Below are 24,844 nucleotides of genomic sequence, written 5' to 3'. Positions count from 1 at the left end.
AAGGAAAGGAAAGGAAAGGAAAGGAAAGGAAAGGAAAGGAAAGGAAAGGAAAGGAAAGGAAAGGAAAGGAAAGGAAAGGAAAGGAAAGGAAAGGAAAGGAAAGGAAAGGAAAGGAAAGGAAAGGAAAGGAAAGGAAAGGAAAGGAAAGGAAAGGAAAGGAAAGGAAAGGAAAGGAAAAGAAAGGAGAAAGGGAAAGGGAAAGGGAAAGGGAAAGGGAAAGGGGAAGGGGGAAGGGGGAAGGGGGAAGGGGGAAGGAGGAAGGGGAAAGGGGGAGGGAGGGAAATGGAGGGAAAGGGAAGGATAAAGAAAGGAAAGAATAAAGGAAAGGAAAGGAGAAGAAAGAGGAAAGGAGAAGGGAAAGGAAAGGAAAGAGGAAAGGAAAAGGAAAGGAGAAGGGAAAGGAAAGAGGAAAGGAAAAAGGAAAGGAAAAGAGGAAAGGAAAGGAAAAAAGAGAGAGAAAGAAAAAGGAAGGAAGGAAGGAAGGAAGGAAGGAAGGAAGGAAGGAAGGAAGGAAGGAAGGAAGGAAGGAAGGAAGGAAGGAAGGAAGGAAGGAGGGAGGGAGGGAGGAAGGGAGGAAGGAAAGAGGGAGGGAGGGAGGAAGGGAGGAAGGAAAGAAGTAAGATAAGAGAGAGAGAGAAAGTGAGAGTGAGAGTAGAGAAAGGGAGAGAAAGAAAGAGTAGTATGTTTTGATCTGTAATGAAAGAATTTTAAAAAGGAAAACTTAAGGACTATTTCCTGGTTTATCTATTCTCCTGTTATTTTTATAATAAAATGTATTTTTTTTTAAAAGAAAATTCTAAATAGTGCTCAAATAAATAGCCATTTGTATTATAGTAAGATTTTCATTATTAGTTAATAATTTTTCATTATTAAAAGAAGAACAAGCTTGGACCATCTGACACTCCACCCCAACCAAGCCCTAGTCTGTGCTCTGCATAGCACACCCAAATTTGGGGCTTTGCTATATTTTACTCCAGATCTATGAGCCCATTTGCTTTCAGCACTGAGGACAGTTACAAACATTAAGTAAGCTACAATTTAGGTTCTTACATTGTAATATTACGCTAATATTTTCTTCCAATGGTGTGGCATAATTTAGGGCTTTGCATAAGTTAATTCAGCTTTGATGTCTGTGGCTTTATAACTATGTCCCCATTTGTTGGTATTTTGGGGTCTTTTGAGTCATATCTGACTTTTTATGTTTCCACTTAGGGTTTTCTTGGCAAAGACACTGGAGCTGTTTGCCATGTCATTCTCCAGCTTATTTTACATATGAGGAAACTGAGGCAAATAAGGTTAAGTGACTTGCCCAGAGTCATACAGCTAAGAAGTATCTGAGGCTGGATTTGAATTTGGGTCTCCTGGCTTCCAGGCCTATCACTCTATGTAATGCACCATTTCAGCTGCCCATATTCCTATTTTAATTCTTATGTAGTCAGACTATGAGAATAGGAGACAGAAGATCTGGATTTAAACTGATTCTATGTGATTGAGTTAATTACTAAAAATCCCTCCAAGCCACTTGTAAAGAGAAAATACATGTGAAAGTACTTTGTAAAAGGTTCATCAGAATCAATTATTTTTCAAGTGCCTATTATATGCCACATGCTGTTCTAAGTGCTAAGGATCAAAGAAATGCAAAAAAAGAAAAATTTCCTCCAAATAGTTTACCACTATTGTAGTAAACCTCAAGCAGCTCACTTTCTTATTCGGAAAATAATCTGCAAACAACTAGGTATAGTATAAATGGGAGGCAATCTATACAAATGCACTTCAATGTGCCAGTGGATCTGAGATCTCATCACTCCAGATATTCCATCCAACAATGCAGATCCCAATGCATCCATAATTATCATTGTCATATTATTACTGTCAAAGAGACTACAGGGAAACAATTGCCCGTGGAACTAGTTTAGAAAGATTTCTATTTATTTCTATCTAAAAAAAACAGTTCTAAGTTGCTTTTGTACTAAAAATAATCCTTTAGTTAAAAACTACTTTTTGAATTATTAACTAACTCCAAAACCTGTATTACTACTAATACTTCCCCCCTCTCCCCCAGCTCTGAAGAATTGATTCTGGATTTAGTTGTCTAGGTTTTAGCCTACAGCAGCAGGTTTCTTCAGTTAAATCTCAAGCTTCCAAAATCTGAAACTCATTACAGCAATTGTGAAAGGTTTTTTTAGGCAAAGTATTAACAAATGTTCCATTTTATTAAAGTGTACACCCTAGTGCATAGACTGGGATGGGTAAAGGAAATATTGTGAGATTACTTTTCGTTGATGAGGTTTTTTCTAATTACAGGCACAGTGAAGCTGTATAGTTATATTCCCTTGATTGAATTCTGGGCTGCTTTGGAGTCAGTTTGGAAAACATATGTGTTAATTCAAACCATTTCTTCAGGACAGTTCACCACTGGCTTGTTGAATGGTTCAAAATTCTTTAATACTAGCAAAGTCATTCAACTTTTGGATATCTCTATTTGTTAGAAAACTCTTCCTTTCATTGACTTCCACCCATTGGTTCTCCAAACTGGGTCCAAAAATAATAAATATATCTGATACATTTCCCCCATGACTTCCATTTCAAATGAAAGCGCTGGAGTAGATGACCTCTAAGTTCCTTTCCAACTCTAAATGCATGTATTCATCACTTGGAACCTTGGAAAACTACTATTCTCTCTAAGCATTAATGTTTTGTTTTTTTTTTTTCATTTGGAAAATGAGAGGTTAGAAGAAATTACTTTATAGAGCTAGAAAAAAATTATAACAAAATTCATCTGGAAGAATAAAAGGTCAAGAATTTCAAAGGAACTGAGGGTAAAATGCAAATAAAGATGGTCCAGCTGTACCAGATCTAAAACTACATTATAAAAGAGCAGTCATCAAAACCATTTGGTACTGGCTAAGAAATAGAGTAGTAGATCAGTGGAATAGGTTAGGTTCACAAGACACAATAGTCAATGACTACAGTAAGCTAGTGTTTGATAAACCATTCCAGATTCTGCTATAAGAACTTATTGTTTATCAAAAATTGCTGGGAAAACTGGAAAATAAGAGTGGCGGAAACTAAGCATTGACCAATACCTAACACTCTATACCAAGATAAGATTGAAATGGGTCCATGATTTAAGCATAAAAGGTGATACTATGAGAAAATTAGGAGAACAAGGGATAGTCTACCTCTCAAATCTGTGGAGAAGAAATAAATTTATGGACAAAGAAGAACTAGAGTTCATTATGAAATGCAAATTGGATAGTTTCAAACATAAAAAAAAGTTTTTGTACAAACAAAATCAATGCTGCCAGAATTAAAAGGGAAGCAGAAAACTGGGAACAATGTTTACAATCAATTTTTTTGATAAAAGCCTCATTTTTAAAATATAAAGAATTGACTCAAATTTATAAAAACACAAGCCATTCCTAAATGATAGTCAAAAAATGTGAACAATTTTCAGATGAAGAAATTAAAGCTATTTCTACTCAAAAGTAGAAAAAAGTAGAAAAAAGTGCTCTAAATCACTATTGATTAGAGAAATGCAAATTAAAACAACTTTGATATATATATATATACATTTTACACCTCTCAGATTGGCTAAGATGACAGAAAAAGATAAAGATAAATTTTGGAGAGGATGTGGGAAAACTGTGACACTAGTACCCTGTTGATGGAGCAATTTGGAACTATGCCCAAAAGGGCATATGCCCTTTGATCATCCAGCAGTATCTCTATTGAATCTGTATCCCAAAGAGAGCAAAAAAAAAAAAAAAAAAAAAAAAAAAAGGAAAGGAACCCACATGTGCAAAAATGTTTGTTGTGGCAAGAAATTGAAAACTGAGTGGATGCCCATTAACTAGAGAATGGCTGAATAAGTTGTGGTATATGAATGTTATTGAATATTATTATTCTATAAGAAATGATGAGCTGGCTGATTTCAGAAAATCCTGGTAAGGCTTACACAAACTGAAGCTAAGTGAAGTGAGTAGAACCAAGAGATCATTGCACACAGCAACAGATCTGTGATGGACGTGGCTCTTTTCAACAATGAACAATTCCAATAGTGTTGTGATGGAAAGAGCCATTTGCATCCAGAGAGAGGACTTAAATCTCCATAGTCATTGCTATGTCAATAGCAAGAATTAACAGGTTGAAAAGTCATCAAATTGGATTTTTCATCATAAAATTCACTGGTGAACTGGTCCATCTTTCTAAATTCTAACATTTGTATTCTCCTTTCTCAACAGGGATCTTCCAATATTCTCTTCCTGGACAAAGGAGTAAAGTTCTGTAGTCTTCAATAAACTGCAGAACTTATGAGGCTATTAATTAGCTATAGAGAAAAGTATGAGTTTGAGCATGATCTTATCAAGTTATTGTTTCTAAATTATCTAATCCCTAAATTCCAGATACGAACATACACAAATCATCTCAGAAAGAGGCAAATCACACTCATTACAAAAAAAACAAAAAACAAAACAACAACAAACAAACCAACAACCAGTTTGTAGACAGATATTTTCCAACTCTTTACTATTTAAACCTTTCAGTCAAGGGGACCTTGATAGTAGTTGTGTGATATATACAAATCCCTTAAGCTCTTTGTGCCTCAGTTTTCTCATTTGTAAAATGATTTGGGTGGAGGTAGACTGATCCCTTCCAACACTTAATCTAATTATATGATTTCCCGGATCCATTTTCCTTTCCTTTCTCAATGCATTTGGAAGTCAACTAATTGTAAAAAACTGTTTCTAGATGCTCTTCATATTCTAAGACTGGTACAACTCACTTGTTTTTCTTCCCTCGAGGATAAAACAGGGTAAGCCAAGTTACTTTATCCCTCTACTGAGACTAATTTTGAATTTCCTACCTTTTCACCCTGGACCCCTTTCTCCCTTATGGAAAGTCCACTTGGGTGGTAAGAGAGGGTAGTGGTAGTTATAACTTCCCTTGCTGAGGGATGTGTCATAAGATTAAAGTAGAATAGAATCTAGATATAGCAACCAATCAACAGATATCTTAGATCTCTACTTTTTTCCTCCCTGTATGAACTTCCTTTCCACCTGGGCAGTCATCTTTGTGGCTGTGCTCTGAGCTTTTAAGTTTGGATTGTTTTCCCTCCCAGATCCAGTCAAGTCAACAAGCATTCCACTATTGAGACTAATTTTAAATTTAAAATTCGAGTCAACAAGCATGACATTTAAAGGATTATTTGCATGTGTTAAATACTTTATTAATCATTGGGTTGTAAAGACAATAACCAAGTCATGATTTAACGAGAACTGATTTCTTCCACTTTGTGGTATAAATGAGCAGCCACAGCTTTTCTTGAGGTTCTAGTTACTCTTTGTAAAAAGGAAGTGTGTGTATGTGTATTGTTGTTGTTGTTATTTCCTAGGAAACATGGAAAGCAGAAAAAGAGAAAAGGAAATCATAACCATTTCCCAAATGTTATAAAAAGAGTTGGTGAGAACAACATTGTCATTATGGCATATCATATAACTATGGGTTGTATTTATTATTTATTGTTTATATTCATCTTTATGCACAAAGGTTTATATAATCAGTTCAAACAGAAGGATTTGTGAGAAATCTCTCCAGATTACATTATCATTTTCATTTGATTTAGGTCCAGAGAGCTATCTTTAAGTGTTTGAAGATATGTTTTATGGAAGAAAGATTATACAACTTTTCCTTGACCCCTGAAAGTGGTACTAAAGTGGCAGAGAAGCAGATTCAGGTTCAATTTAAGGAAAAACTTGCTAAGAGAGCTCTCCAAAAATGGGAAAGGGGTGGTTATCTCGGCAGTAGTGGGTTCCCTCCTCCTCTGACAAAAAGGTTTTAAACAGTTCCTGCATAATGACACGTTGGGTACCTCTCTTTTAGTTACAGATCAGTCAGAGTTGCTCTGAGGTGTCTCATTTTCTGAAGTGTTTTATTTTCTTGAGACATTTCTGTCTTTAAATATGCCAGCCTCCTGTTGCTGTGTTTTCAGAATTTAGTTAGTTATTAAATTAGGATTGAAGAGCTAAGTACTCTGGCATGAATTAGTTTTTTGTTCCCAGGAAGCTCTGAGGAGCTAATTTCCTGAGTTTTTTTTTTTTTTCTCATTGTAGAACAATTTAAGTTAATGGGTGCTGAAAATGTTTTTAACATGTAAAGAAAATCAAGTGAAGATTGTTTTTTATATTTTTCCTAATTATTTCATTTAAAAAGTTCTACCATTTGTCTATGCTCTTTGAGCATTTACTTGGAGTAAATCACTATATTTTGTATTGTGGAAGCAGTACAAAAGAAATAGGAGACTTGGGACCTAACTTCCTGCAAAGATGTTATAATTTAATTGGAAAAATAGGACACTTTTACAGAATGGGAACTTTTGTTTTGTGCCTTTGTATTGCATTTATTTTGTAAGCTTCAAATTGCAATTCCTCTCCATAACTCATGTAGGATATCTCCAGTTGTATGTCTCATAGACAAATAAAACCAAATGTATCCAAAAAAAAATTCACTATTTTTCTCCTCAGATCCAAACCTGCTTCCACCCTCATAATCTTTCCATATTGCTTTATATATTAACTTTTATCAGTTATTCTATTCTACTAATATACTATAATTTATTTATCCATTCTCTAATTATAGAACATGTAAAATATTTTCATTTTTCTTTACAAATAGAACACCTATGAATATTTATACAGATAGAACTCTGATAATTTTATGATGTTTTGAGAATAGCATTCTAGAAATTGTATTTCTTAATTTTGTGATGAGTTTTGGGACTCTTATCACATATTGCTAGTACAGTTGTCAAGTGTTTATGACAATCTGTAGTTCCATCAATGTCTGTTTCCCTATGATTTCCTAGTGGTTTTCTTTTCTTTTTGGGGGGGCCATTCAAGTGGATGCAAATTAGTCTTTCAAGGCTTTCTTGACATGGGCCCTTTTTCTAATGCTTTCTCATTGCCAGGATATTGCAACCTCAATTATCCCTTATCCCAGTCCTTCTTTCCTTCAACCAATCTCCATTCTCCAGAAATCTTCACTATGCCCTACCATACCTTCAAGTTATTTTCCTGCTTCTCCTCCCTTCCTCAATCAAACTTCAAGAAAAAAAAATCCATATTTACTGTTTGCATTTCTCCTATCCTCAACCCTCATTATGCTATTGAAACTTCTCTCTTCAGTTGCCAACAATATCTTAATGATCAAATGGGATTTTTTTTCAGTCCTAATTCGTCTTGCTCTATCTGCTGCATCTGACCCTGTTACCATTTTCTCCTAAATAATCTCATTAAGTTTTTTAATGATCTTACTCTCTCCCGGTTTACCGCCTACTTATCTGACAACTTCTTTGTCTCCTTGTTGATTCATCAACCATATCATGCCTCTTAAATGTGGATGTTCCCCAAGTTTATGTCATAGGCCCTCTCCTCTTTTTCCTCTGCAACCTTTTTCTGGTATCTCATCATCTCCCATGGATTTAGTTATTGTTTTGCAGATGACTCATAGATCTATATATCCCATCCCAGTCTGTCCCTAGAGCTTCAATCATACAACATCAATTGGCTACTGAACATTTAAATTTAGATGTTCCAGAGACATATCAAAGTCACAGCGCCCAAAGCTAAATTCATCATCTTTCTCCTCAAAACCACCCCTCTTCCAAACTTCCTAGGTTTTGTCAAAACTGACACCATTCTTCCAGTCTCCCAAGTTCATAACCTCAGTTATTATTCTGAGTTCTTCATTCTCTCATATCCAAACACTTGCAAAATCTTGTCACTTCTCTCACATCCAATCCCTTCTTTATGTTCACACAGATACCTTATGTCAAGATCTCATCTTCCCAATTGGTTTTCCCAGCGCAAATCTCTCACCATTCCAAGCCAATCTACAGTCTACTGCCAAAATTATTTTCCCCAGGCACAGATCCGATCATGGTACTGTCCTACTCAACCAACTTTAATGGCTTTCCATTGATTCCAGGATAAACTATTAACTCCTCAGCTGGCATTGTCTCAATTTGTATTTCCAGTCTCATTGAACATTAATCTCCCTTTCATATTTTGTGATCCAGATCTTGTCTCTATTCCTTACGTGTGATAGTACATATCCTCTCTCAGTGCTTTTGTCCTGCCCAACCTCCAAGTGTGAAATGCACTTTCCACCATCAGATCTATCTCTTCCATCAAAATATTCTTTCCCAAACCCACAGATATTAGTGTTCTCTCTTCCAAACTACTTCATATTTAACTTTTTTGTCTCTAGTAATTATTTCTCTTTATTTTTACTCCGAATATCTTCTCTCTGTTTAGAATGTATACTCCTTGCAAGTAGGGATTGTTTTATTTGTATTCATATCCAAGTGCCTGGCACATTGTAGGCATTTAATAAGGATCTGTTGATGAATTGATTGCACTTTTCTGTTGACTAGAAAGTTTGTGCATCTTTTCATATGGTTATTATTATTCCATTTGGCATTTGAGAAATGGTCTGTTCAAAGTCTTTTGACCATTGTTCCATTTGGGAATGACTCTTATTAAAGAGTGCCCATTTAGGCAAAAGGTTAGAATTACAGTATCACATATCCATGCTAGTCTGACTTGTATAGGGAATTCCAGATGCTCAATAGTACTTAATCAGTAGTTCTGCTCACATGTAGACATCAGATGCTGTTTTGCCTCCCTTGCTCATGCATAAATGCACTAGCTTATAAAATATCATATTTTTACCTAGTTGTTTCATGTACTTACAGCAGTCCTTCTTATATTTTCTCTGAGGGCAGATGTTGCTTTTTGCCTGTTTTTGTATTCTTTCATAACCTCATTCTAATGCTAGCCACACTATGTGTTTGTTGAATGAATAGATGAAATGAGTGAATGGATTTTTTAATACTCACTATTTTTCTGTTCTGTTTAAGGGCTGGGACTCTTGTCTGTGAAAATTTAGATTCCAACAACCTCATCATCATCCGAACAGTAAGTATAAAATGGGAGGGATGCTTTTTCCAGTCAGAATTCAAGTAGGAAAGTTACCATGAATGACAACATAGACTTGAACCCTTCTTAATAGTTAATTGCAATTCCTCCAAACAACTGAATTGAGGGTGACTTTATGGTGCAGAAGCAGATAAAATTAAGAATAAACTAAGTTTTTTTGTTTGTTTTCACATTTTGAATCCACTGAATCATAGAAGTCAACACATAAAATGGGTGTAATTCAAGTCCTATAGTCACTGAATGCCATGGGTGCCTAGCCATATCTTTTCAATTTTTTTCAGGGTCGGTGCTTCGTATTGGCTGAGATAGGAGAGAGAATATCTACAAAAAGTGCTTTGATCACAGCAAAGTCAGGTATCTCCACTATTCTCTTTCTAAAAGGAGAATCTAGACAACTGAAATGATTTTTAAGCTCTTCTAAGAGTTTATGTCACCAACTATTCTTTCCCATTTCCCCTTTCCTCTCATCTCCCATCACTGGTTTCTCCCTCTCATTGGTTTTATATATTTACAACATATCCACGACCATCCAATTTTTTCCATGAGGCAATTAGGGTTAAGTGACTTGTCCAGGGTCACACAGCTAGGAAGTGGTAAGTGTCTGAGACCAGATTTGTACTCGGGTCCTCCTGACTTCAGGGTTGGTGTTCTCTTCATTGCACTACCTAGCTGCCCCCAGACCATCCAATTCTTAAAAAAACAAAACAAAACAAAAAAAACCCTGTGGCTTGATCCTGCAATCGTCTCAAACAATCATCCTACACCTCTCCTCCATTCCCTATAAGAATCCTCAAAAGAACCTGCTCTTTCCACTCCTTCACCAACTTCTCTAACCTTTGCAAATCTGGCTTCCAACCCCTCCACTCAAATAAAACTGCCCCTCCATTGTTACCCCCACTCACTGAACTGCCAAATCTGACGTCTGCTTCTCAGTCCTCATTTTCTTCAATGTCTGTCTCTGCAACTGCTAATTTCTCTCTGATACCTTCCTCCCTTGGCTTTTGCTGCATTCCTCTCTGCTGGTTTTCCTCTTATCTGATTGCAGCTTTTCTGCCTCCTTTTCTATGTCATAATTTATCTTCCATTTTCTTGGTTCTATTGGGGGGGGATGTCTCATTTTCTTCCTCTAGCCTAAATCTTATCTTTTCCAAGTAATTTTGAACCTTTTTTATTGGAGATTTTGACATTAAGTCATCATCTTTAAAATGGCACCCTCAACAATAAAATGTCTTCCCTCCTTTAAGCACCTACAAGATTTCCCAAGAAATGTCTTTTGGCTTCTCAGATAACATCGCTTGCCTCATTGTCACCACAATCCTGGGTAAGAACAGTACTTAAATCTGTCAGAGGGTTAAAAGTATTAAAATTATGTCCTAGTTATTTTTTTCCTTCTCGGCACCATTGAGGGAAACCCAAGATTCCCTTTTAAAATAGAATACTGTTCTACTTGATTGTTCAATATTCTGCTTTCTTCTGTGGAAACTTTCTGAGATGCTGAAGATGCTCTTTTCTATGATATAAGCTGGAGTAGGAACCTGGCTAAGCCAAAAAACAAAACCCTATAAGGTTTCCCGAATACATCTTTTGCATGTGGTTAAAATAGGCCATTACTTTTTCCATATTGACAAAACATGGCATATAATAGAGAAAAAGAGACTTCAAACCCAGGTAGCTGTGAGAGCTTGAGCATGTATAGGGCCTCACTTTCCTAACCTGTAAAAAGAAGGGTTCGGACTTGATATACCAGCTCTTAATCCCAAAATCCAATCTGTAACTACTTCAAAGACCACAAAAGTTTAGATAATTTTCAAAAACAAGGGTGAATGCCTTTGTTTTAAAAGCATAACCATTGTTTCAGAAAAAAAGTATTTTTAAAGATCTTTAAGGAGAGATTTCGCTCATATCTGTGTTGATTCTTGCCTATTATTATTAAGAACAAATAAAAAGGACTGCCTGACTAGAAGGATTATTGGACAATGAACTGAATAGCCAAGGGAAATGGAGAAACCTGTCCTTAAAGAGCTTTAGAAATATATAAGATATCCATCTTCAAGAGTCCCTCTAATGAGGACTTTATACAAGTTTTAAGAGTGTCCTATCTGAAAACAGGGGTATGGACTAGATGACTTTTCACCCAGCTGTTTCTATGATGTAATACCATAGTTCTAGAAGTTAATCCCAATCCATCTTTTTTTTTTTTTTTTTTTTTTTTTTTTTTTTTTTAAATGAGGCCCTGACCTTTTCCTTGTACTTGGCCTGACAGAGAAATAAAGCAATTTCCCTTTCATTGCATTAGGTATGTCATACTTAATTCCATCAATATACTCTACAAAGCATAGTTATTTATTTGTGGATCGCTTTCATATGAATCAAAATAAGAATTATTTCCTAAATTAATAAATCATTTAATCAACTGCTACTAAACCCTTGTTAATTAAATTAAAGTAAATCAAGGAAATGGATGCGTTTATAAAACAAGATGAACTTGTGGTTTAAACTATTTGTTTCTCCAACATCTCTCTTTAATTGATTTAATAAACATTTTCAACATCTTATTACTCAGGGCCAGAAGGAGCTTTAGTAACTTGAAATTAAGGCTAATGAAATTCTCTATGTGATTATTTTGATGTATTGTAGAAAAGGAAAACCTTGAGAGTGATTTTCTGGGAATTGGTTGGATTCCAACTACACATCATTTGAAGTTAGTCAAGCAAAGTATGACTTCTTTGACCTTGACTGGTCAATCTACTTCTCTGGGTCATTTCTGTCAGTGACTTCTGCTTCAGTGAGACCTGAAAACATATCACATTAATATCTGCCAGAATACGCCACATGATAACTCATGATACCAGATGATCTTACTGCTTCTTTCCAACTCCAATATTCTATTATTTTTTAAAATTTGAACAGAGTAAGATAAAAGCTTTTTTTTTTCTCCTTAATAATTCCAGAAAAGACTCCCAGGAGCCATAATTGCCTCATTTTTTGTGGAGATTAACATTTACTGACAATTTGAAATGACTATATAAGACAGGTGGAGCAGTGATTAGGGTGTTGGAGTTAAATTATACTCTCTATCTCTTTTACTTATACATTTTTCGGTATTAAGATCCATTGATCTGACAGGTAAAATTTTCCATGTTCTCCTTGTTTGCTTATGATATAACTTTTAATGTTGAAATCATGTATCCCTTGCCTTATTATTTCTAGTGGAAAATGTTCTCTGAGTTCCAAAAAACCCTCCAACTGATGTACAATGTTTTGGGAAGTCATCTATTTATAATTTGGTGATTGGTGGTGGTATAACAAACTATATGGATAAAACCATGAGCCTTTAAAATCTGTCATACCTTATTTCCAGCCTTATTTAACTTTGATTTCATTTACTCTATATTTCAGCCACACTATATAACTAGCTATTCCTAAAATTCAAAATTGTATTTACCTTATACAAAGAACTGAAATGAGAAGAAACAACTGGTAATATCTGCTTGAGGTTTGGGGAAAATTGCAGGAGAAAGGAATTGTAGGTAAAGTAAAGCAGTAAAAATGTGAGCATATCTTTGGGAGAGAGGCTGACCCCCAGTGCAATTGCACATAGGGTATTCTGCCTTCTATTCGTCTTCCCTTTCCCTTTCTATTTCCCCACTGACTTTGTCCCAAGTACAAGAATTCCCAACCCTTTCTCTTCTATCAGCCCTTCCTTTTGCAATATGGCTAGTGCATCTCCCTTTTTAATATACCTTTCCTCAATTATCTCCCTCATGCCTCTATTTTCACATTGATCCTCAGTGGAAATATATTTGTCTACTTGGACTATCACACATCCATCCATGGCCCATTGGGTCATTTGTAACTTATTTTTCAGAAAAGATGGTGTTCTAAGATCCCATAGAAATTGCTATTGGAAAACATTTGCACTAAAAAAGATTTCTTTTAGTACTAGGGAGTAGCTTTGAGTCATTAAAAGCCCTACACAATTTCTTAAATGTATTATAGATATAAGTGAGTCAACTCACTTCTGGCAACCGTTTCTAAATCATGTAATTCCCAGAATTCTCCTCTTCCTCATTTCCATCCCATCAGAACTTTGAATTCTGACCCTGTGGAACTATCCTGCACTCTGATAGACAATCTTTTGCTTTATCTTGGCCAAAACCAGGCTTTCATGATGCTTTCCTTATAATGATTGAACTGGCACATTTTAAATTTTTTTCTTTTAATTTCTTTAGTATTTTGTTTTCTCCCAGTTACATAATGACACATTTCTGAAGTATATTCTCCCATAACCTAAAACCATACTGCCAGCTCCTGCCAGCCTGAAAGCAAGCATCATAGAGAAATTCTGAGTAAAGTAAAGATGCCAATTGCCATTGGGCAATATGGAAGACATTGCTAGAAAGCATTTTGTCATTCAGCAATAAAAGATAACTTAAGGAGATTCAATTTTAATTGAAAACACATTAGACATTGAATGTTGAGAAAAAGTTTTCCATTGTAATTCTTTCTTGGTTGATACAAACAATTGTAAAATTTCTTCTTCCACTGGATCATGATAATATGGACACCAAAATTACAAAAAAGACAATCATGGTCAAGAGACTGCATGAAGTTAAAGAAAAGGCAAAACTTCAGAAAAAAAATCCTTCTAAAATTGTACAACTCTTTTAGATAAGAGATTGCTCCAATTTTGTCATAATAGTTGGGCTAATATTTATATAATTTTGAAAATAGGGTTTTTTTCCCCTTTTTTTTTGTTGAGGCAATTGGGGTTAAGTGACTTGCCCAGGGTCATACAGCTAAGTATTAAGTGTCTGAGATCAGATTTGAACTCAGATCCTTCTGACTTCAGGGCTCGTGCTCTATCCACTGTACTACCTAGCTGCCTTGGCTTTTTTTCAATGTGGAAAAAAAATTTAGCAATTTTTGTCTCCTTTTACCATTCCTGCTACTACTGTCACTGTGGAAGCAGATGGGAGTTTTGAGGATCTACTGGACACTTTATTTTTATTGATAGCCAAAGAATTTGTTACTTAGTGCCCAACTTAGTAGGACCACCCATCTCCATACTTAGCTTAGTTGTTCCAGATAACTCAGGCTATTGGCAGGGCAAAGTTTCCCCAGTATGGTAGAATTTAACTCAGTTTACATTTATAACCTTTCAGAACCCAGGTTACTTCCATGATCAATCATTACAGCAGAACTTTTTAGAAGGATTGATACAGGTCATTTAAATTGAGTTCTTACCCAGTAAAGGAATAGATCTCACATTCTGCTCTTTCTCTCCCAGAACCCTCTGTAAATTAAAAATAAAACAGTTTAATGTTGATGCAAAATCTGAACTTCAAAGAGGTAAAGCCATGCCTTTCTTCTTTAGCCAACTTAGTACAATAAGGAGATTTTTAGCCCCCCCCCCCCAAAAAAAAATCTGACTATCCATCATTCAGGAAAAAGTCTAGACTTCTAGGTGTATCTGGGTATGTATTTTTCAGTTTTCCTCTTTCTTCCTTTATTCTTTTAGGATCAGAGAACTTTTTCTCTCTTTTTGAAAGTACAAACTGAATTGTATTTTTTTAAATAATAGCTTTTTATTTTCAAAATATATGCAAAAATAGATTTCAATATTCACACTTGCAGAACCTTGTGTTCCAAATTTTGCTCCCTCCTTTCCCCTTCTTCCCCACCCCTAGAGAGCAAGTAATCCAATATAGGTTAAATATGTGTAATTATATACATATTTCCAGTTGCCAAGAAAAATCAGATCAAAAGGAAAAAAGAAAAAAATAGCAAACAATAACAACAAAAAGGTGACAATATTATGTTGTGATCCACACTCCGTTCCCACAGTCCTTTCTCTGGGTGCAGATGGCTCTCTCCATCATAGGATCAGTGGAACTTGCCTCAGTTATCTCATTGTTGAAAAGATCCAGGTTCATCAAAATTGATCATCATGCAATCTTGTTGCTGTGTACAATGTCCTCTTGATTCTATTCACTTTACTTACCATCAGCTCATATAAGTCTGAGAGAACTTTTTCAAATAAGAAGCACTTAATTAACAAGTACGGTTTCTTTTAAAGCTGGGTAAATCTAGCCTTTAACATGGTACCTGGCATTGCCTATAAGCTTATTCACTTGACTTGACAGGCAACTGATGGCTTGAATTCTTTCTTATAAAACTCTTTCCCATGTCTTCCTTAATAAGCTCACATTAAATCCAATACAATTTGGAAGGACATAAACACAGTTTTCCCCACAGAAATAAAAGGTTTTCTATTCTTCGTGACAAATGCTGATAATAATCACCTAATAACAGCCTTTTATAAAGAATGTATCTACTGACTGGTCTGGAGTAAAGCATGTAGAGTTGCTGAATTCAATCAAACAGCTGGTTATTTTGGAAGCAGCCCTGTGGTTTTCGTCCAGTAGCTTGCAGTTATTAGCTAATTGCTACAATTGCTACTTGTTTCCCAAATTTACTCCTTAACTGCTTATTACAACCTATTTAATAAGCAGGGATTAAAATTTTAAGTTATTTTTAAAATTGGTTTTTGTGTTCATGGCCATATTGTTAAAACCCATGACTCACCGAGAAGCAGGAAACAATCATATTGGGAGATTCAGCATCATAGGATACAGAAAATTCCTTCCATTGAGGAATTCCCTCCTTTTTTTTTAACCTGTCCACCTTCTTCATTTGCATAAATAACTAACTTTAAATAAATACTCATACATGTCATTGATCCTGATGTGTGCAGGAGTGAATCAGAGATATAAGAAAACATTTGTCAGATGAAACATTAAAGGGAAATCATAATTTCATAGATAACTGTTTCTCAAAGGGTATGGCTTCCCTTGGCGCAAATTACCTGATTGCCAAGTTGGTAAGTTTTAGTTAGTAGGTTTTAAATATATATGCTTGTTTCGTACCCTGCTTTCCTGCTGGAAGCCAGAAAGATAGTCAAGACCTTTATTGGCAGATGGGGAGAATTCTGGGCAAAGATTTGGTCTGTCTGAAAGAAACCCACCAATTAGAACCATAATGTGGACTAAATTAAATTGCTGAATGATCTTGGGCACATCAGGTTCCTTGTTTGTAAAATGAAATGATTAGACTAGTGGAACTTCATAGACATAGTCTATGGAATGTTCAGCTTTCAAATTGCAAGATCTTACATAGCTCTATCTCTCTAGTTTTTCCACTTGGAGTTTTGAAGTTGGCAACCTGGATTCTCTCAACCTGTTCTTGATCAGTCAATCAACAAGTATTTACTAAGTATTTACCAGATGTCAAACATTATTTTAATCACTAGAGATACAAATACGGGGTGTTCCAAAAGTCTTAGTGAAGCTTAATTAAGATTTAAACCTCACTAAGATTTTCAGGATACCTTGTACAATGAATGAAACAAACTTTTGAGGAAGAAATATGCTAACAGTACTTGGGGTTTGAGGGAGAAATCAGGAAAGGATTTGTGTAGAAGGGAACATAAACTGAGTCTTGAAGATTAGAAAATCTGTTAGGCAGAGGCGAAGAAGGACTGCATCCTGATTAAAAAAATCTAAGTCTTTATTTCACCACTATGGCTACATGGTGATCTGCATTGTATCAAAGAGGGGAAGATGCTTTCTGGAGGGCCTGATGCTACAAGTTGTTTACAGAAGTGGGCACCAGCCAATTATCCTTCCCTTTCTGACACGGGAAACACAAGGAATAGCACAATAATGATAACGATAATAATATACATTTAGATAGTATTTTGTGTTAGTATAATGCTTTCCATGCAAAGACCCTATAAATATTACTAGCAGCTAAGGAGATTAAGTGATAAACATAATCATAGTCTAGTAAATGCTGGAGCTGGAATTTCAAATCCAATTTTCCTAATTTCAAATCTGGTATTTTTTGCACTCTGCCACGTTGCATCTTGAAAATGTCCTTTTTTCATGGCTCTCTTCAACAATGAAATGATTCAGGCCAGTTCCCATGATCTTAGGATGAAGAGAGTCATCTGCACCCAGAGAGAGAACTGTGGGAACTGAGTGTGGATCACAACATTTTCACTCTTTTTGTTGTTGTTTGTTTGCATTTATTTTCTTTCTCATTTTTTTCTGGATTGATTTGATTTTTCTTGTGGAACAAGATAATTGTATAAATATGTATGCATATATTGCATTTAACATATATTTCTATTTAGCATATATTGGATTACTTGCCATCTAGGGGAGGGCTTGAGAAAATGGAGGGAATTGGAATACAAAGTTTTTCAAGGATAATGTTGAAAAATTATCAATGCATATGTTTTGAAAATAAAAAACTTTAATTAAAAAAATAAAATGCTCTTTTTTGTTTATTTTTTTGAGGTTGATAAACCATTAATTAATGGGTTAATAGAAAACAAATCATCTCCATTTTTATAGTTGCCCCAAGAGAACCACTGACCAAAGTGTATGTATTCATATGTATTGAAAACTACATTTTTAAAAGAGAAAAATTCTAACTTACCTATCTGCTAGGTCATTTTTTTTACCCTGTAACACATGGTATTTTGTTTCATTCTTATCTACACAACCACATTCTCTCTGTTTTTAAATTTAATTTGAATGAGGAGACTGCCAGAATTTTGTGATATGAATTTATATTTTCATAGTGACTAAATATAAATATAAGTAAATATATAACAAATAAATATATACTTATTCTTAACATACTAAACAATAATTATTCATGCTATGCCATTTCAATAAATGTGTCAATTATTTAACTATTAAGCAAATTGGAAAGAACTTTGCCATGCTTTGAAGTACTTTGAAACTGGGTACCAATTATGAATTAGTTGGGTATAGCTCAAAGAGAGGGGCTGTGCTACAGAAAAATGTCACTATTTATTTAATTTTTGGACTTTCTCACATGTTTCTTTGGTTAAAATGTCAACTTGAAGACATTATGTCTCTCTAATTTGGATTTTAATTTATTAAAAATATTACTATTTCTGTTTTTGGTAGGTAACTTCTTCAGCACATTATGGTATTGAGTTAAATTCTTTGGAACAAGGAAAAATTTTTGTAAGTTATTTTGTTTTATACTTGCATTGCAAATGTGTTCATTTGTATTCATATTTAAAGAAAATTGACTTTTATAGCTTTGTAGTATTGAAACCAGAGTACTAAGAAATATTTATTGTTATGTGGGATTGTCAAACGACTAGTCTACATTAAAACAAACCAGGGTCTATATCGAAATAAACTGGGTTAAATTTTTTAACATTAAAATATTTTTGATTGAAGTAATAATTTTTAAATTGATTGATAGGGTTTAAGAGTTGGATATTTCTATTATGATTTTTATAACACCATTGGCAAGAATGTTTTTGTTAAGTTCCCTAAATCTTTTATTTATGAAAGGTGCCTTAAAAATTCAGTTGGAGTTCCATGTGATACTGTTATTAATTCTCCATTAACATTAAATCACCAATATCTGTCATTGCTAAATCATATTGATACTTCCTAAGCACTTTCTCTTGAGTTCATTCCTTTCTCTTTTTAAATAATAGCCTTTTATTTTCAAAATATACGCAAAGATAGTTTTCAATATTCACCCTTGCAAAACCTTGTGTTCCAAATTTTTCTCTCTCCCTCTCCCCACCCTTTCCCCTAGGTAGCAAGTAATCCAACATATGCTAACATGTGCAATTCTTCTATACATATTTCCACATTTATCATGCACAAGAAAAATCAGATCAAAAAGGAAAAAAATTAGAAAACAAATGTTTTGATCCACATCCAAACCCCATAGTCCTCTCTCTGGATGCAGATGGTGCCCTCCATCACACGTCTGTTGGAATTGACCAGTCATTCCTTTCTTTTTTGTTGCTACTTATGACTTTATCTGGACTACTGAAAGCTTTCTGACTTCTTATCTTTCCCATCCTTCTTGCCTCATCCCCATCATTTTGCTTGAGTAATAAATACTACTATGATGCTGCTTTTATGATGTTACTGTGAGGGACTCCCCTCACAGAAAAAAAGTCATATTGTTTCACCCCTTCAATATTCATTATTCACTTGTTTCCAAAGAATTTTTCTAGCTTTCTTTCCTTCCGTTATCTACATAAATCCTCCATTTATGTAAATTGATTGACTCATTGTTACCTACCTATACCTTGCTCTTCAATGTTTCTGTTCCTTTTATTGAACTCCTATATTTTGCTGCCCTCCTATGTAAATCCTAACCAGGCTTCAACCTGGAAAAAATAGATATTCTAGATTCAGAGGGACTTGGGTTAAACTCCAACCACTGAAAGTAACTACTTTTCTATTATAGCTTTTTATTTGCAAAACATATGCATAGGTAATTTTTCAGCATTGAACCTTGCAAAAACTCTGTTCCAAATTTTCCCCTCCTTCCCCCCACTTCCTCCCCTAGATGGCAGGTATCTAATGCAAGTTAAAATATATGTTAAATCCAATATTACATATTGTACTTTCCCTTCCAGAAATGCCCATCCTTTCTGCTTTTTTCTCCCATTTGAATGCTAACAACGAGTCATCTACTCTTGGGAACTCACTATATTTGTTGTGTACTTAGTATAAATATCCAATTAGCTTTAGGCCTACTTCAGCTGAGACTTCCTGAACTCAAGGAACCCTCCAATCTCAGCCTCCCCCATGGCAGGGATTATAAGTATATAAAGTCCCTCTCAGACTGACTAAGATGACAGGAAAAAATAATGATAAATGTTGGAGGGGATGTAGGAAAACTGGGATATTACATTGTTTTACTTTACATTATAACAATACATTATTGGTGGAGGTATGAGCTAATCCAACCATTCTGGAGAGCAATTTGAAACTTTGCCTAAAGGGCTATCAAACTATATATACTATATATATATATATATATATATATATATATATATATATATATATATACACATACATATATATATATATATACATACATATATATCTTTTGATCCAGCAGTGTCTCTACTGGGCCTGTATCCCAAAGGGATCATAATAAAGGGGGAACATACCCACATGTGCAAAAATGTCAGAATCAGGGCTTGAATCCAGATTCTAAGGATGATTCTTTCCCCTTACAATTTGCTAACTTCTCCAAAACTTAGTAGAAATGCAGATGTTGCTTGATGCAGAAGTTTGGCGCTCTCCCTTGAAGTAGTGCTGATTCAACTTGCTTTGCCCTTTTTGTACTGGCATAGAACTGGAAACTGAATGGATGTTCATCAGTTGGGGAATGACTGGATAAGTTATGTTATATGAATGTTATGGAATATTATTGTTCTGTAAGAAATTATGAGCAGGCTGATTTCAGAAAGGCCTGGAGAGATTTACATGAACTAATGTTAAGTGAAGTGAATAGAAACAAGAGAATATTGTGGACAGTAACAAGATTATATGGTGATCATCTGTGATGGACTTGGCTCTTACCAACAATGAGGTGATTCAGGCCATTTGTAATAGACTTGTGATGGAGAAAGCCATCTGCATCCAAAGAGAATATTATGGGGACTCATGTGGATCACAACATAGTATTTTCATCTTTGTTGTTATTATTGTTTGCTTGCTTGTTTTTCCCCCTCATTTCCCCCCCTTTTAATCTGATTTTTTTGAGCAGCATGATAAATGTGGAAATATGTTTAGAAGAATTGCACACACTTAATTTACTTTAGATAACTTGCTGTCTAGGGAAGAGGGAGAGGGGAGGGGAGGAAAAAATCTGAAACAATGTTTTGCATATCCTCCTAATACTAAATCAAATTTCTGTGGCAGTTTCAAAACACTTTCAGTGGATCCTCATTAAATATTGATTGAATAAATGAATTGAATGGAAATAGAAGGGATATTTGTCAGTCTTGCTTCTAGTACCATTCTAATTGCCATCCAAATAGGACTTATCATTCTTTCCATGTGTACAGTTTGTAAATTCTTAATGTTATATTGATTTTAGGGGACTAGTAGCACAATTCCAGATTACAATTTTTTCTAATTCTAAGAGATTTGGGCATTGGACTTTTACAATGCTAGAGCTAGAAAAAATTTGAAAGCCATTTAGCCTAAACCCATTTGGATTTAGGTAGGAAATTGAGGTCTAGAGAAAGTGACCTTTCTCAATGGAAATAGATCATAGATGTCATGAGCAATGGGTGACACCTGAAGCATCAGTACATCAAGGAAAATACTATAGTGAAAAAAAAAAAGAGCAAGACCAGGAGAGTCAGGAAGAGGAGCCAGCACATAAGGGAGGTAAAAATCAGAATATTTAGACTCAACATGCTAGCCATAGGTGCTAGAGCAGAAAACTACATTAATTCATTTAACATTGGTGTAGATTGTTACAATAAGAAGGGGAAACCAGGAACATTTAATGTCATGGAAACCAAATGAGAAGAGAATGCTTTAAAAAACAGTAGGCATATTTAATATTTGTAGAATTAGAATCTTAAGAACAATTTATCCGGTTTGAATTTTCTTAAATATCTAAGGCATTACAGAACTGAATAAAAACATATTTATCTGGTCTGAATTTTTTTAATATCTAAAGTATTACTAGACTGAACTGATAAAAGAGTGTTTAGCTTTTCAGTGACTTTGGTTCCCTTAAAAAAGTATTTATAATTTTAGGGTTTGGTAGAAAAAATGAAGAAACCAAGTGACCTACATTTCAGGCTGGTAAGAAAATACTTTTCTTCTGAAGTAATCTTTTAAGCTGTTTTAGACTATATAAATGCACATAGGTGAGTTTGTATGTATCTACAAATGTGTGTTTGTGTGGGTGTGCACATATTTATATATACACACACAATATGTCTAAAAAGAACCTCACATTTATAATCCCAATTATACTTAGCTCAAAGATACAATTATGGCCAAGGAGGTAAGGGCAAAGCAAGTTGAGTCTTCAGCACTACTTCAAGGGAGAGCTCCAAACTGTTCTGTATCAATCAGCATCTGCATTTCTGTTAGTTATAGAGAAGTTAGCAAATTGTAGAGGTAAAGAACCTTAGAACCTGGATTCAAGCCCCAATTCTGACATACTAGCTGTGTGACCCTTAAAGACTCTTAATTTACAGAGAAGGTACCTACCTACATTGGCATAGCCAGTTTTCTCACCTGGGAGTTCTCTATACCAAAGAAATTAAGATCCAGTGGTCTTTCTTATGTATATTTAAGGATTGGTGTGGACTAAGAGATTTAGAGAATAAGAACAATGAGGTTTACTATGGGTAGCAATAAGCTGGTCCCTAATGTGATTCACACCCAAGTGAGCCTCTGTGAGTGAGGATTGTCAGGATTCAGAAGAACCTTACCTAATGAGCATTTATGTATGTCTCTCTTGGTGTGATGACCCTTGGGAAAGCAGTCAAAGGAAGTGTGTGTGTGTGTGTGTGTGTGTGTGTGTGTGTGTGTGTGTTTGTGGCTGTGCACTTTCCCTCTCCTTGAATTTCTTATGTTGGCTAGGAGTCACCTAACCTGTGATTTCTGCAATATGTGACATTATGTCCTTCCTGGAGTTACTTAGACTATATCTCTGAGACAGCGCCTGTCTTAAGTTCTTCCGTGTGAACTCTTGGGCATGCTTAGGAGCTATAGACCCAACTGGAAAAACAATGCAGTTCAGAAAGAATAAAGCATTTAAAATGTTTTATTTTTACTTTTTAATTTGTCTTGGAATTACTGCTGACATTAAATTATTTCTGTGACCAGATATTCTTTTCATCATCATTTTCCATGTAGAGCACATGTAGTGTTCATACAATGTACTCCCTGAAGTAACATGGCCTTTCTCTTCTAAATGTAAATTCATCACTGGATAAAATTCTATGAATTTTACCTTTTTAACTATGAGAGGAATTATTTCTCCAGTATAATTTGAGACATTGTCTCCAAAATTGGACCAGACAATTCTTCTAGGCGTCCCTTTTGTACCTGAGCTGAATGATTCAGCACTCAAGAGTGCCGAGTACTTTCAGACTACCCTGAGTCCTTGTAGTACTCAATTACTATGCTATGTAGCAAAATAACTCAGTTGCAAGTGGATGCCTATCAACTGGGAAATGGCTGAACAAGTTGTAGCATATGAATGGAATAATGGAATATTATCATTCTAAAAGATATGATGAATAGGCTCATTTCAGTAAATCCTAGAAAGACTTATAGAACTGATGTTGAGTTAAGTGAGTAGAATCAGGAGAACATTATACACAGCAATAACAAGATTATATGATGGTCAACTATGATGGACTTAGGTCTTCTCAGCAATACATTGATCCAAGACAATTCCAATAGACTTAGGAGGGAAAATGCCATTCCCATCCAGAGAGAAAACTATGGAAATTAAATGTGGATTGAAGAATACTAATTTCACCTTTTTTGTTTGTTTGCTTTTTTATTTCTTGTGTTTTTTCCCTTTTGGGCTGATTTTTCTTGCATAATATGACAAATAAGGAAATATGTTTAAAATGATTGTACATATATAATTTACATCAGATTGCTTGCTGTCTTTGGGAGGAGGGAAGTAAGTGAAGAAAGGGAAAAAATTTAGAACATGAAATTTTACATAAAGGAATGTTGAAAACTATTTTACATATATTTGGAAAAAAGAAAATACAATTGAGGAGGGGAAAGGAAGTATTTTATCCCCCCCCCAAAAGATAACAATTTCTACATGCTTTTTCTTTCTAGATTAGTGAAGGAGCTGAGTGCATTTTTATCCCCACCAAAATCTTTCTCATGGAAGCACCCATTATATCCCAGGAAATGGCTGAAGAGCTGGTGAATATTTATCCCTCAAAAGGCATAATTAGGGAGCACCTTATCAAAAAGCAAGCTTGGAATAATTACAAAGCCAAGGTGGTCGCTCAGCAGATAAAGAGAAATGCCAAAATAATGTCATCCTAAATTTCTTTTTAAAGGACATTGGCTGTGATAGTGAGAAGACTTTAGATATAATAAAAGGAAGGAGAAAATTTTATTGACTCTTGAGGAGACAGAACATATTGCTAAATAGTTGCAGGCATAGAAGCAATTCACACCTGTTTAGTGCAACAGGGAAGGAAATGCCATTTCTTTGCTGATTTGAAACTGTCACAGAGATTTTCTCTGTCCTTGGAGAAAAGGAAATTCATGCACATATATGAAATTGCAATCAATTGAAAAGGGCTAAGTTAAGCATAAACATATGCATATGCTGGGTTCACAATATATTGCTACTGTCTGTTTAATATTGATGTTGTACTTTGTGTCACTTACTTCAAAATACTGTGATAGCCTCAAGCAATGAAAGAACTGTGAGCAGAGACAAAAGGAGAGAGCTGGACCTCTGTATGGAGCATTCAGAAGCATCAAATTAACTTTTTGTTTGTGTTTTGTTGTTTTTCCTTGTAAAGGTTGCAGCTTGGCTTAAAAAAATTATCTTTGTATTATATGTTATTTGGTTGTTTTGATGATGGCTATTGTTCTTAAATAAATTAAAAAAAAAATGAGTGTCCTAACGATGAATTTCTTGAAAATTTTTTAAATTGATGGAATTTAAATTTTTTAATTTATTTTATTAAAGCTTTTTATTTTCAAAACATATGCATGGATTTTTTTCAACATTAATCCTTGCAAATTGATGATATTTAAAAAAATTCATAGTCAGAATTCTCAGCCCATATATGTGTGTGTGTGTGTATGTGTATATACAAACACACATTCAAGAAAGAGTTAATCTTGTCCTTTGTTAATTGAAGAATAAATTCCTTGATCTTGCAATAAAGGAAAGAAATATGCATTTATATACCCCTGTACTAAGTGCTATGTACAAATATCATCTCATTTGAT

At 34.8% G+C, this 24,844-nt stretch overlaps 1 long non-coding RNA gene across 1 annotated transcript; it reads left to right on the top strand.

The window, feature by feature from the left end:
* Positions 1-18,003: 18,003 nt before the first annotated feature.
* LOC141545509 (uncharacterized) lies at positions 18,004-24,315 on the top strand. The gene is made up of 3 exons (XR_012483040.1): positions 18,004-18,064; positions 21,644-21,691; positions 23,705-24,315. It is a non-coding gene; the product is annotated as an uncharacterized LOC141545509 (long non-coding RNA).
* The last annotated feature ends 529 nt before the right edge of the window (positions 24,316-24,844 follow it).

The sequence above is a fragment of the Sminthopsis crassicaudata genome, chromosome 6 (genome assembly GCF_048593235.1).
Source record: "Sminthopsis crassicaudata isolate SCR6 chromosome 6, ASM4859323v1, whole genome shotgun sequence".
Lineage (NCBI taxonomy): Eukaryota > Metazoa > Chordata > Mammalia > Dasyuromorphia > Dasyuridae > Sminthopsis > Sminthopsis crassicaudata.
The sequence above is the reverse complement of the archived record's forward strand: the minus strand, read 5'-3'. Positions and strand labels throughout refer to the sequence as shown.